Consider the following 14,564-nt stretch of genomic DNA (forward strand, 5'->3'; position numbering starts at 1 on the left):
AAGGCAGCTCTCATTTGTGAGACTCTTGTGGAATGCAAAATTGTGTACACACACACACACACACAAATCTTAAAAGCACTTGCTGCCTTCTAAAAACCACACCGCTAAATGATGTCTTCTCCATCCAGCTGCATTAAAGTGGGGAGAGGATACAGGGATCCCTTTTTCTCCCACTAACACATTTGAACAAGGGGCAGGAGAGGCACAATCCATCTCCCCAGTGCTGGGAAGTGCAGTGGTGTCATGTCAGCTCAGCTCGTATCGTGTACAGAACTGCCTGACCCCAGAGGAGATATTTCTGGACCCACTTGTGGACAAGGCTCCACCCCTCTGTGTGCCATGACGACTGCTCTAGGAGACCATGCTATAACAGGTCCCCCTCCCAAAATACCTAAGAGGCACTATGCTTTAAGGCATACAGTAATGCCTGCTGACACTGAGGCACTGTGCCTGTTACCCACCCTTAACGCAGCTCAGCCTCATAGGAGGCATGAACATAGGTTGTTTCTGTGTCAAGAATGTCTCTGTCTGTGATGGCACCAATATTACCATGGTGATGGGTGTGGTCTAAGAACATAAACAGAATAGAACATTTGGTGTGACCGGTTATTTTACCTCTGCTGTTTTGCTCTGCTGAAGTGTCAATCATTTACCAAAAATGTTGGAGTACTTTGGGTGGATATTAGCAAAGAAGGAATCAATTTGGCAAGATTTACAAAAATTGCCTAAAAAAGCATTCATCTGCTAGTACAAGCTGAGACATGAAAATCTCTCTTATTCTGAGCATTTTCCAGGTAGGAGTGAAGTCAGACATCCTGAGAAGAAGGCCTTTTAGCAGCCACCTCTCTATGATTTAGCTTGAGAGTGGAGTAAAACTGCTTTTTCTCATATGGTACTAATAGTGTATCTTCAAATATTTTCTGCTGTTCATAACAGCCGCTATCCCCTGTGCTGACCTAGCATAGCCTTCGTTTGCATGCCCTTTGTATCTGACTATGTGTATTTCATACCAATTTCCAGGGTGAAGATGTAACTTTAACAGATTTGGGGGCAAAAGGAGGTTTTAAAGATGTCCTAACATATTTTTTTTTTAAAAAGCTGAACAGTGAGATGTTAAAAAAAAATTATTGGAAAATTAAATGCTGTAGTGCTGTTTATCCATCTTTTCGGAGAAGGCTGAGCTGGGAGTCCTGTGGTTTTTCTAGTTAGAATTCAACACATGAAACATGAGCAGTGAGCTTCCGGGCTACAATGCTGTTGGCACTGGGTAATGTTTGTCAGTCAGACCTTTAGGGTAAATGGGTAAAAAGGAGGATGGCAAAGATCAGTAACACTTTTAAGTGTGTTAATTTCTTAGAATCAGGCTTTGTCTATTGTTGCTTGTCCTTCACCTACGTCACAACAGCAATTTGCATTAATGAAGAGGAATGGGATGATCAGAGAAATAGAGAACACACACACACTAATTATAAAGACTGGAAACTCAAATATCCTTAACTACAGTCTCACTTAATAGAAAAAAAATATATTTTTACCTCTAGAAATTCAAACAAAAATTCATTTTTTTGGTCCTCTTAGTATTGTAATGAAACTCCCTGTCATCGGGGAAAAAATGATCTGAATCTGTGCTTTGTGGGTGATTTAAGTGTAAGAGAGCTGCTAAAAATTCACTTTACAATTAGAATAGATGCTGTTATGTGTCCTGTTCCTAGAGGCTTTTTGGGGGGGGGCAGAAGGGCAGGGGTAGGTTACAGTGAACTCATCCCTTGGAGAAGGTTGTCACAATGCTGCCACTTGTGGGTAACAGTCTCCTGCAAAATATCCAGCTGGGGCTGAGTGTTTATAAGTGAGCATCATCCTCATTCTCAACCTTGGATTTTTTTGGTGTAGTGTCTCTTACCTGCTGATTCTGCTTGTGAAATAAGCCCAGTTTTTCTCCTATCAGTAGATTTTATTCGTATCTGTTTTTCGCATATTCACTGCGGTAAACTAGCCATTTGGATATTTTAAACGGTTCCTTTTGTTTGTTTCCTGTTTTGTTTTATGAAGTGGGTGTGAGCAAAAATCTTATGCTGGAAGAAGCATCCTCATAGCTGAGAGGATTATAAATAACCAAGAAGTCTTATTTTCCAGACCTGAAACAAAACTACTGGAATAATACTGGGGTACATGGGTATGTTAAATGAAGAAAATCAGTAGCTGTAGGTGGTAAAAACAATAGCAGTATTAGAAGCATGAATATTGTAGATTATTCATATGAGAACAGGTAGCTTTAATGCAAAATTTCTACATAGCTGAGCTAGTGAGGTCAAATTTAATCTAGGAGGTTTACAATTCTTTTGGTGTAAAAAGATCACTGATTCTCTATAATGGCTCCATCTGAGAGCTCTTCAGTACAGTGCTGTACTAAGGACCTGGTTCAAAGCTCACTGAGGTCAACAGGATTCTGAATCAGGCCCTAACACTGTACGTCACCTGTTCTCCTTTGCAAAGCTTTCTGTTTCCCATGGACAATTTGAATAGCTACTAAAGTGCAGTTTTCCATCTAACCAGCTCTGTTACTAGACTTCTTCTCTGGGCACTGTTTCTTTTGCTCACTTGACTCTTATAATTGTTAGTTTATAAACTCTTCACTATTCCTTGTACAGGCAAAGATTGATAAACTTCATTCCAGAAAAATGTGGACTTTTAATATGATTTTAGGTGTAATTATATTTTTAGAAATGCATTTACACAAGAGGTGATTTGAAGGTCAATGTAAATCTGACTTTTCATTTTAGCAAGTGTTGAAGTGTTTAACTGTCTGTATTCAAAATCTGAGCCTGCATCCTGTGGTTTTATTTGTTAGGATTCCAAACATGCAACACAAGGAGCAGGGAGTTTCTAGACTACGAAAAACTAAATAGGAGAAACAAGTTAAGAAAAAGTGTATCATATAAGAGAGGTCTGAACAGAAATGCTTCAAAATAGCCAATCCCAGAATGAGTATTAGACTGCTGAGGAGTTTTCAGTGAATAGTCTTGATTGTGAAGGGACTAGAAGCAGGAGTCTGTTATTTTGCCCACATGCCAGGTGCAGTGCAAATAAAGCCTCAGTGTGGCCACAAACTGAGAGAAGCAAAAGCACAATATCATAATACAAACTCTGAGTTCTGCCAGCTCTGCCCTAGCTTCAAACTGGAGTTCATAGTAAAAGTGTGCCTAGTAGTATATATGTCCCTTAGCAGATATGCTGAGTCTTTTCTGCTTTAATCAGAGGAGAAACACAAAAATCCTCAAAGCCAGCTCTACATCTTCTCTAGGATATATTCAGGCAATTGAATCTGTTCAATTGCTTATTCAAAGTGCATGCCAAGAAAAGGATGCAAGTTAGACATGTAAGTGGTTGTGGATTCACACACAGACACACAGATTATTAGGATTGGAAGGGACCTCAGGAGATCATTTAGTCCAACCCCCTGCTCAAAGCAGGACCAATCCCTAAATGGCCCCCTCAAGGACTGAACTCACAACCTTGGGTTTAGCAGGCCAATGCTCAAACCACTGAGCTATCCCTCCCTCCTGGATATTGGACTAGTATGTAGTAGACACAGAGCTGTGACCAGATTAGAGGAGATCTTGTTCCTACAAAATAAAAAGCTTGTTGGAGATAGGTGGGAAAGAGGCAGACATTCACTAATCCACTCAGTTGTTTTTTAATGTTTATGCTACATCACTTAAAGTGTCATGTTTTTTCAGATGTTATGACACCCTCCTCCTCTTCACTCTTCCAGCCTTTGCCAATATTTTAAAAGGTTTATTGACACTATCTGGTAGGAACTGTGCTACTCACACTGCCATTTGCCTCTATCCTCCCCTCTTCTAATTCTAACCTCTTGCCCTTCACTCTAGCCTCTAACTCAGAAGTGTCTCTTACACTCTGCACCTATCATTTCAGCCACCTAGGGCTATCCTTTACAGCTTCTTCTTTCTGGTTCTTCTCCGGTCCACATTCTTTCCCTTATTTCCAATCACGTTTTCACCTCTGGTTCATTTAACAGCAAGCTCTTGAGTCTTCAGTCTTGAAGACCCTTCCTTCCATTCAACTTCCCTCCTAACAACAGGTGTATTTCCTTCTCCCCTTTGTCTTGACAGTTCTTCAGTATGTTGTCTGCTTTCTTATCAACTCCAGCTGGGTTCTTCCCTCTCCGTTCCACTGACACTATCCGTACCAAGGCTACGTGCTAATTTGAAGGGTCACTTCATTGTTCTTACTCTTCTTGATCTGTCTGATGCTTTTGATACTATCGACCAGTCCATTTCTTCCCTGGGCTTTCATGACTCTCAACTTTCCTGATTTCCCTCCTAAAGTTCCTTCAGCATTGTCAGGGATCAGGGCCTGCAGCAGAGCTAGTCTCCAGACAGTCTCATCAGTACAGCTAGCCTGCAGCAAGCTGCCTGATTGGCCGTGCCACTTGATTGGCTACAGAGGCCAGCAGGCTGGCTCTTAAGCCAGCAGCAACTTGCTGGCTGCTCAGCTGGCTCATGCCCACCACTGTGCCTGCTCCTGCATTGCCTTGTTGCTCTTCCCCTGCCTTGAACCCCTCCCTCCCTGCTACCCTGCTCACTCCAGTTCCTGACTGCCAACGTGAATCATGGCTTTGGTTTCCAACTCCAGCTTGACCCTTGGCTCTGGCCTCCAGTTCCTGCTCTGTGGTTCGACCCTTGGCCCCGGCTTCTGACTACCGACTCTGTCTCTGACCCTAGTCCTTCATTCCTGACACCCGCTCCTACCATCAGGTTAGACTGCCCTCACCTTGGTCAGCTGACAGGCATTCCCTTTGGTAGTAGCTCCTCCTTGCTACACTTTCTCTTTAGTCCTTATCTGCTTCCATGGTTTCAGCTGCCACCTCTATGCTGAAGACTCCCAAGTGTTGTACACATCTAATGATTTTAAATGCCCTCTGCTTTACAATTAGCTAATGATTTAAGTACAATAGATACCTTTTTTGTTTGACAGCCAATCTGAAATAATCAACTAGCCAGGGGTGAAAGTAGAAATAGGGACTTACCAGTATGAGGCTGGGTTGGGGCCAGCTCTGGTCTCTGGAAGGGGCGGGGCCTCAGGTGGAAGGGGCAGGGATGGGGGGTCAAAGCCAGCCCCGGCCTGGCCTGTACCAGTAAGTGCCCTCCCCATCCCCTGCTGGGGCAGCAGTGGCAGCCGGGGGCTCCGGCAGCAGTTTAAAGGGCCCAGGGCTCGGCCATCACTACCGCCCCGGGCCCTCTAAACTGCTGCCGGAGCCCCTGGCTGCTGCAGCCACCCCAGGGCTCTGGCAGCGGGGCTCCAGCGGCTATTTAAAGGGCCGGGGCTGTAGAGGCAGCGGGAGCCCCGGGCCCCTTAAATAGCCACCGGACCCCACTGCTACTCCAGGGCTCTGGGGGCTATTTATAGGGCCCAGGACTCCTCTGCTTCTATCGCCCTGGCCTATTAAATAGCCCCCGGAGCCCTGGAGTAGCGGCAGCGGGGCTCTGGTGACTATTTAAAGGGCCCAGGGCAATAGAGGCAGCGGGAGCCCCGGCCCTTTAAATAAGCCCCGGAGCCCCTTGCTGCCGCTGCTACCCCAGATCTCAATCAGTGGGGCTCTGGCGGCAATTTAAAAGGCCTGGGGCTCCAGCCACTGCTGGGAGCCCCAGGCCCTTTAATTGCCACCTAGGGAAGCCGGGCCGCCCCAGTGCGATGCACTGGCTCTTGCCGGTACGCTGTGCCGGGGCATACTGGCTTACTTTCACCTCTGCAACTAGCTTACTGTAACACTGATCCCATCAATCAAATTGCCTAGTCCTTTTACACAATAGTTAACAAAATGTTGAAAATTAAGCCCACGGATCTTGTCTACAGCAACAAAAATAAAGAGGGTGCACTATGACACTTCAATATTAATTATTCTCTTTGGTTTGGACATGAGCTCTAGAATGAGACATTGGTCAGAAGAATGTTTTATAGATCTTAGTGATTTCTGCTCTAACTAATTTTTAACATCAGGAAAATTCTAACTGAGGGAAGAGTGAGTATGATTATGCAGGAACTGACTTTTGTACACTGCTACATTTCTTTCTGAAGGGTTCTTTGTTCTCCATCAGCCAGGTGGCTGCTGACTTCTCTGGACTTTTCAACTGTATACGTTTTGGGTGAAGTTGTCCGTGGAGTTCCTCTGGATTAATACTTCTGTAGTTCAGGAAAAAATGACCCTTTGTATTTAAACTGATATGATGGTGATAAAAGAAAGTATGATGCACAAGCAGGAGTCAGCTCTGTGAGAAGTATTCTTGATATTGAATCTTGATGTGACGCAGGTGGGAGAGGATCCTCAAAGAAAGGATTTAGCATCCTTACTGTCATCTTTGTGTTGAGAAATCTTGACTGGGTAATGGACATGGGCTCCAGTATCCTCAGGAAGGGACAAATAGTCTCACTAATTAAACTGCATGCTATTATTAAGGATCTAAAAGTTGAGATTATTTCTATGGTCCTTGTCTGACTAATTTGGAGGAAAGGAGGGAAGTGTAGTATGGTGGAGCTAAAAGCTTTGTTCTAAAATACAAACTGACTCAATTAGTTTTACTGAAGCCCTCAATGGAGTTTTAATTAAAGGTAATGCATTAGTACACTAAAAACTGAAACTATTAAAAACATCCTCAAATTATAGCGGTCTGAAACAGGGAAAAATTGTAACAGGGTAGCAGATTCTATGACTCAACATAAGGATCTTCTGCTTAGTCATTCTGTTATCAGGTGCTTGAGTCCTGCATAGAGATGAAATATTTTTGCTGAGTCATGACTTAATCAAGTGCTAAAGAGTGGCTGGAGCCTTTCTGAGGCAGAGGGAACTAGGGGCTGGGAGAGAGGCAGTCCTGCAGAAAAATCCAAAGAGCAGTCAGTCAAGCTTGGGCTAATGTTTATGTTTTGATTTTTAAGTTAATAATAAAAGCAAACCCCAGCAAGGGAATAAAGTTGGACAGTATCCAGCATGTGCATCCTTTCTTCAAAGCAGAGTAGGAACTCCAGGTACTTCAATTGCCATCCTTATTTGAAGAAATTTTGAGGTTTCTTTGAATCCACTGTGAAAGCTTTTTTAATTCCCCTTTAATTTGTGCTGCACTCAGAATGCTCTGAGTGTTTGCAGGTAGTAAGAAAGTTCCTTGTTGTCCTGAAACCCTTTTTGTCATTTGGAGATCAGGATTGAATTGTTGTTAATGTATGGAAGAGAAAAATGAATTTAATTTGCAGGAAAGCAGAACACTTAGGCTATCCTTATTAATATCACCTAAATTACACAAACTGTGAAACAAAGACTGATCTCTTTAAGGACAGACTGTTTCAGATTATCACTGGAGCATTTGCTGCAGCAGAAGTCTCCATCCAATGTAATGCTTTGGCTCAGCAGTGCACTGCAGGATATGCAACTTCATTTAAGCATCTTTTTCGGGAAGACTTGGCACTGCTGTTTTCCTCCCTATACAGATCTGAGTGATATTAAACAGGAAAAAAACACTCTTTTGCTTCTGATGAAGAGAGACAACTTTAATATGTTCCACACTTCAGGTGTCTGAAATGGCAGGACAGGTAGATGTAACAGACCAAATTCTGAAAAGGATTTTAATTAATAACTCTGTTTTGTCAGCCTTCATTAATACAGAGCTTACTTAGCTTATGAACTATAACAAGAAACAGAACTATTGATATGTTAATTGTATATGATTATGAATGGTTATTTATGGCATTGGATCTCACTGCTAAACCAATTAAGCTCTATTTATAAGATTTGCATTATACTGCAGCCATGGCTTTAATTAAACTTTCTGTTTCTCTTTTTGTTGTTGTTGTGCTCCTCCCGCCTTAGATTTGTTATGGACTGCACTAGCCACTTCATAGTTAAGGCTTAAACTAGCTTCTCATCATATAAGATTGATTTTCTTCACTCACATATTACACAGTTTATACTGCCTGTCCACGCTTAACATTGCCCCCCTAAATTTAGAATACGATATGCAAAAGTAAGAATAACAAGTTACTAGGTTATAAAATCCCATTTCCTGTTCCGGGGATTCATGTCTAATTTTAGACAACATACCACTATGTTCATTGCTATATACTATAGTTAAAAATGCAAACATGCAATCTTTACATATGCTTGTCTACATTTACAACACAGTATAAACACAACATTTCATAACATCAGATAGAGATTTCATTCTAGCTGTGATCATAAAAATAATCTTCAACTCATTACATTAGGGAAAGTTTTACAGAAGACTAGTGACATAATTTGTTGTATGCTGGAATTATATTCCTTTTGATATCTTTCCTACACCTTTTAATAAACAATATATAGCATCAACAGTATATATTCAATAGCCTTATTCAGAACAAATCAAAAGATTGGGTAGGTGAAGTAAATCAGGAGCAATAGTGAGTGATGAGGGATTATATGGCAGGGAAAAACTGGCTGGATCCCTTAACTGTTAATTCCCAGACTTTTCTAATGGGTGGATTATGTTCATGTGGTAGAATTTTTGTAAAGCCGGTGTACTATTTTGGGGGAGTTTTAGCTGAACTCCATTGAAACACTTTGTCAACATGAACACTGTTTTACTAACTATTTTGTTGGGAAATTGATTTTACATTTTTACCTCTCTCATTACCTGCTTCATACATTTTTTCTTTAGTGCTTCACCTTGAACTTATATAAGAGTTTTATAGGTGGTGTGGTAGCATCTTGCTAACAGACAGACCAGCGTCAAGAAAAACTCTTTACTGAGTACGGAACTATGTACAGCAGTGAGGTAACAAACGTCCTATTACTCTGTGTAGCGGCAGTCCTTGGCTGCTTTGTTTCTACCCCTATCAAGAAATGTCACCAGAAACCAAGGACTGCCTCTAGAGTGTTCAGGAAGTCTACAGTTCCTGGAAGACTTGCTCTGTAGCACATCTTCCCTCTTTTAATCCCTCTTTTAAATTTGCTGACTGAATCTAAACACTATTAAATTAGCAAAGAGTCCTGTGGCACCTTATAGACTAACAGACATATTGGAGCATGAGCTTTCGTGGGTGAATACCCACTTTGTCGGATGCATGTACATGTATTCACCCACGAAAGCTCATGCTCCAATATGTCTGTTAGTCTATAACAGGGGTCGGCAACCTTTCAGAAGTGGTGTGCCGAGTCTTCATTTATTCACTCTAACTTAAGGTTTCACGTGCCGGTAATACATTTTAATGTTTTTTAGAAGGTCTCTCTCTATGTCTATATATTATATAACTAAACTAGTGTTGTATTGTAAAATAAACAAGGTTTTCAAAATGTTTAAGAAGCTTCATTTAAAATGAAATTAAAATGTTGATCTTACGCTGCCGGCCTGCTCAGCCCGCTGCTGGTCTGGAGTTCTGTTCACCTAGGCCAGCAGCGGGCTGAGCGAGGCCTGCGGCCAGGACCCCAGCTGGCAAGGATCCGTCAGCCAGAACCCCAGACCAGCAGCGGGCTGTGCGGGGCCGGCGGCCAGGACCCAGAGGGCTGGGGGCAGAGGGCTGAAGTCAGGGCTGGGGGCTGGGTATGGGTGGGGGTGCCAGAGTCAGGGCTAGGGTTGTTGCGGGGGGGGGGGCGGGGGGGGATGAAGGAGTGAAGCAGAGGGCTGGGTGTGTATGAGGGAGGTACAGGGCTCAGGGCAGGGACCTGGGGGGTGTGCAGGGCTCAGGGCAGAGGGTGTGGTGTGTGTGGAGGGGTCGGGGGTCAGGGCTCAGGGCAGAGGGCTGGGTGACTGCCCCCCTAAGAACTCCCAACCCCACTGCTCCTTGTCCCCTGACTACCCCCTCCTGGGCCCCCTGCCCCCAACTGCTCCCCAGGACCCCACCCCCTATCTAAGCCTCCCTGTTCCTTGTCCCCAGACTGGACCTTACCCCCTACCTGTCCCCTGACTGCCCCGACCCTTATCCACACCCCCGTCCCCAGCCAGACCCCTGGGACTCCCATGTGACTACTTCTGGGAAATTGGTAAAGTCCATTATAATTAGGTGATCGGTCTTCCCATATCAGTTCCAACTTTGTCCCACAGAATAGTGAGTTTTTCCTGTGATATCATTGGTTATTTCTGCTGTGAATCTCTGTGCTTATGTCATGCTCCACACTTGCTCACCATTTCTTCGATGTCATTATTCATCTGTGGCTAGAACACAACTTCCCCGGCTCTCCTTTTTGATTTGGTCAGTCCCAGGTTTCCTTCCTGTGTTCATTCCAGTATTTTCCTTCTTGTCACTGTGGAAACCACAGTCTAGGTTCCCTTCAAGAGCATTCCTGAGATCACTGAAAGTTAATTTTTATAGGGGGAATATGCAAGTGGGAAGTGTTGATGTTTTCCTCCTTTTACTTATCGTTTTTATTACTGCTCACAGTGTTTTTTCATCTTTTGATGCTTCTGTCTATCCAGTTCATCCCATACTCTTGGAGATATAGCACATGACACTTTGATCATGTTCACATATATGTTTACTGTTTGTTCCAGATCATCAGGCTGTGTATTGTCAGATGGAGTATGTGCTCTTGAGAGTGTGTCTGCCATTACTAAGTGGCATCCAAGTTAGAACTCTGGGGTCACATCATATGTCTGTATTTTGCTGTCATATTTCAGAAGTATCAGAGGGGTAGCCGTGTTAGTCTGGTTCTGTAGAAGCAGCAAAGAATCCTGTGGCACCTTATAGACTAACAGATGTTTTGCAGCATGAGCTTTCGTGGGTGAATACATCCGAAGAAGTGGGTATTCACCCACGAAAGCTCATGCTGCAAAACATCTGTTAGTCTATAAGGTGCCACAGGATTCTTTGCCATTTCAGAAGTAGTTGCTGTATCCTCAGAGCTTTTCCAAGTCCCTTTTTGTGTATTGTAATCACTGGTTTGTGATCAGTTTCTGCTTTGATGCTGCGACCTCAGAGAAAGTTGTAAAACCGTGTACATCCATACACCAGACCTAGTGTCTCTTTTTTTCCAACTTGTGCGTACATCTTCTCTGCTGCTGTCAGAGCCCTAGATGCATATGAAACTGGCAATTGATCAGCTTTTTTTTTTTGAGGCATCTGTGGAGGGTTTGATATTTTTCAGTGGGTTAAAATATTGCAGCACTGGAGCTCATGTCAGAATGTGCTTTAAATAATTGAACTCTTTTTCATGCTCTGGCACCCGTGCCCAGTTGGTCACCTTGTGGAGGAGAGGTTTTAGGTGAGTTGTGCAAGCTGTATAGTTAGATACGAATTTGCTGACATAATGTAATGTGCCTAGCAGCCTTTGAATTCCCTTTTTATCTTCATGTCTCGGCATGAATAGTATTGCTTGAATCTTTGATTCATCAGGCAAAATTTCCCTTGGATGCCAGTCTCTCTTCCAAGCTTTTTATTTCCATTGTTTGAAATTGACATTTGGCCTCATTCAGTTTAAGGAAAAAGAACAGGAGTACTTGTGGCACCTTAGAGACTAACACATTTATTTCAGTATGAGCTTTCATGAGCTACAGCTCACTTCTTCGGATGCAGTGAGCTGTAGCTCATGAAAGCTCATGCTGAAATAAATGTGTTAGTCTCTAAGGTGCCACAAGTACTCCTGTTCTTTTTGCGGATACAGACTAACACGGCTGCTACTCTGAAACCATTCAGTTTAAGGTTATTAGCTCTTTCATTTTCCAGTTCTCTCCTTAGTCATTCCTGAAGTTTAGTGGTTGTACTGCCCCAAATTATTATGTCATCAGTGTACTTTCATACCGGCTGGACCCTCCTAGCATTTGGCTCTTTGTATGGTGAAATACTTCTGGAGCTGATCATATTCTGAATGGCAGTTTAAGGAAGCAGTATCTTCCAAATAGTGTGTTGCAAGAGCAGATCTTGAAGCTCTCAGTGTCCAAGAGGATCCTCCAAAAATCACAGCAATACATCTAATATGCTGAAGAATTTGGCTGCTGCCATTTCACATAGCAGTTCTCTTCTTGTAAGTGGAAGTGTTCTCATCTTATTTTTCTGTTCACCTCCTCGGGGTTCATAGTCTGTAGACACCTCAGCTATAGTCCCCTTCCTTTTTTCTCTGCATTTACAAAGGAATCCAATCCGTTGGTTCTTCTGTTCTCCAAATTATACCAGTTGCTGTCGTATTTTGCAGCACTTCTCCTAGCCTCTTTCTTAAGGTTTTGTGGAACTTTTTGTATAGTATGTAATATAGGTTCTGCATCTTCTCTTAACCATATCTTGTATGTTACTGGAAGACACCCATTTCCTATTAATACATTTTCATGTGATACTATTAATATTTTCATATCTGGTTCTATATTGTCTTTCTGTCTCTCTATGGTATATCAACACCAAGCACATCACCCATGTGTAGGCCTAAGAATGGCTCCTTGCCTCTGTGTACCACTGCAAACTCTTGTTTGGTCATTTCCTCTTTGTATTAGTGTCAGTGTGCACTCTCCCCACCCTGGAATTATTCCTCCATTGTTGTCTTTCACAGACGCATTTGACTCTTCCACTTTTATGTTCTTCTTACATCTCTCTATTTCAGTTTCTATTATATGTATTTTTCCCCCAGTGTCTGTCTTGTATGTCACATAAGTGCCATTTTTGCACATTTTAATTAGCCATCTTCTGAGTTTTTAGCCTCCTCCACTATTGTGCTTAAAAACAGCTCTTCCTCTTCTCTTGAGAAATCCCTTTCTGCACTTAATATATGTACTTTCTCTGCACATTTTAGCATAGTAATTAGGTTTATTACAGTTTCTACATATTTGCCCAAATGCTGGACATTTCCTATACTCATGCAGCCTGCCACATCCTTGACACTGTTCCTACTTCCCATGTTTCTGTCCTTGGCCAACTTAACTTCTGTTCTAGTTATAGTACTGTCATGTTCCTTGTGTCTTTCTCCAGGCTTTTTATTTGTGTTTCTGTTTGTTCTGCAACTTGGCATATACATATTGCCCTTTCTAGTTCCTTAGTAACAGTTCATGGACTTTCATTGTTACTCTCCAAAACAATCTGGTGTTTAATAGTCCGTATTCACAGGACTGACTATTTAGCTTTGTCTGTGACAAGATCCTCTATTGTTGCCCCTTCTCTGTTCTGATCCTGAACATACATCCCTTGTAAGTAATATTTTTCTAGGGGCGCAATGATACTAAAACATTTTCATTATCTTGCAAATCTTCCTCTTTCCCCACCACCATCTTTACGGAGTGCACTGTAGACACCTAGGGCTTTTGTGCCTGCTAGAGTTAAGGGCAGAGCAATCTTTTGCTTATCTTCCAGTTTATGATAGCCACAGGTCTACATATACAGCTCATATTGTTGTTTGAACCTTTTCTGGGCATGTTAAAAATGTCCCTGATTCTCAAGGCTGATGGAGTAACCTGCAGTTGCATAGGCTCTGTGGCAGCTGTGGCAAGTTGCCTCTCTCACTGAGCCTTTTTGCACACTGCCTTTTACTTCAGATACCATGTAATATCTTACTGACAAGCAGACCAGTGTAAGGATAAACTCTTTACTATGAACAGGAACTATTTACAGCAATGAGGTAACAAACTTCTTACTAGTCTGTATAACTGCAGCCTGTGACTGTCCTGTCCTGGACTTCTTTGTTTCTGCCCCAACAGGAAGTATCACAGGAAACCAAGGACTGCCTCTAGAGTGTACAGGAAGTGTGACATCTCTACACTTCCTGGAAGACTTATTGTATAGCACAGGTGGCTGATGGATAAAGCATTTAAATAATATATGTGATATTCTCCTTTACTTGAAACTTCCCGTCTGACTTGCCTTGTCTCCTAGTTATTGCATCAATGCTAGAATGTTCGTCTGTGGCTTTACATGGATAAAGTGTGCAAGGGTTGAAATTAAAGCAAATCCTCCCCCTTTGCATCACTACTGTAGCACATGGGCCAAAATAGGGTGTACAAAGGTCTGCATCACCTGCATGGAACTTGATTGGCAGCTGGATCTGAGGAATCATGGCTATAGTAGCTCCTCCTCTGGTCCATATCCAATTCCACCTTCCATGCCGGCTTGTTTGGAGCATGGAGCCTCCTCCTCGGTCACAGGGGATAAGAACACAGTGGGCATGGCCAATCCACTGAACGTTATGCCCTCCTCTAAGTGGTGTAGAGGGCCCACTCAGTGTCAGCTCAGGCCAACTCCCACAGACAAGATTCACCTAAGCACCATCAATTTCAGTGAAGTCAGTGGGCACTGATGGGGCTCAGCACCTCCCCGGAGTATCCAGCACCTGGCAAGATGGAGTAATAAATGTGTAATTTAAAAGATTTAAAAAATCAGTTTAAAACTATTTTCCATGTTCCATTACTGGGATGAGGGCAGAACTGTTGGATAAATACATTGTAGGGGGATGTATTTAATTGTATTCTCTGTATTTTACATATTATAAAGTCAAGTGGAAAAATCAATGGGCTTTTATTGAATTAGTCTGTTTTATGAGGCAGGTACTAAAATGTCATGTGTTACAGGAGCCTAGTTTGAGATAATTAGAAAAAAATAGTTCTTCA

General features: G+C 42.6%; 1 long non-coding RNA gene across 2 annotated transcripts in view; it reads left to right on the top strand.

Annotated features, from left to right (window-relative positions):
* The first annotated feature begins 610 nt into the window (after positions 1-610).
* LOC123361743 overlaps positions 611-14,564 on the top strand; it is a 55,652-nt gene continuing 41,698 nt past the window's right edge. For both annotated transcript variants that reach the window (XR_006576212.1, XR_006576211.1), the window contains exon 1: positions 611-794. This is a non-coding gene — a long non-coding RNA (uncharacterized LOC123361743). The remainder of the gene's footprint in view (positions 795-14,564) is intronic.

The sequence above is a fragment of the Mauremys mutica genome, chromosome 1 (assembly GCF_020497125.1).
Source record: "Mauremys mutica isolate MM-2020 ecotype Southern chromosome 1, ASM2049712v1, whole genome shotgun sequence".
In the NCBI taxonomy this organism is placed as follows: domain Eukaryota; kingdom Metazoa; phylum Chordata; order Testudines; family Geoemydidae; genus Mauremys; species Mauremys mutica.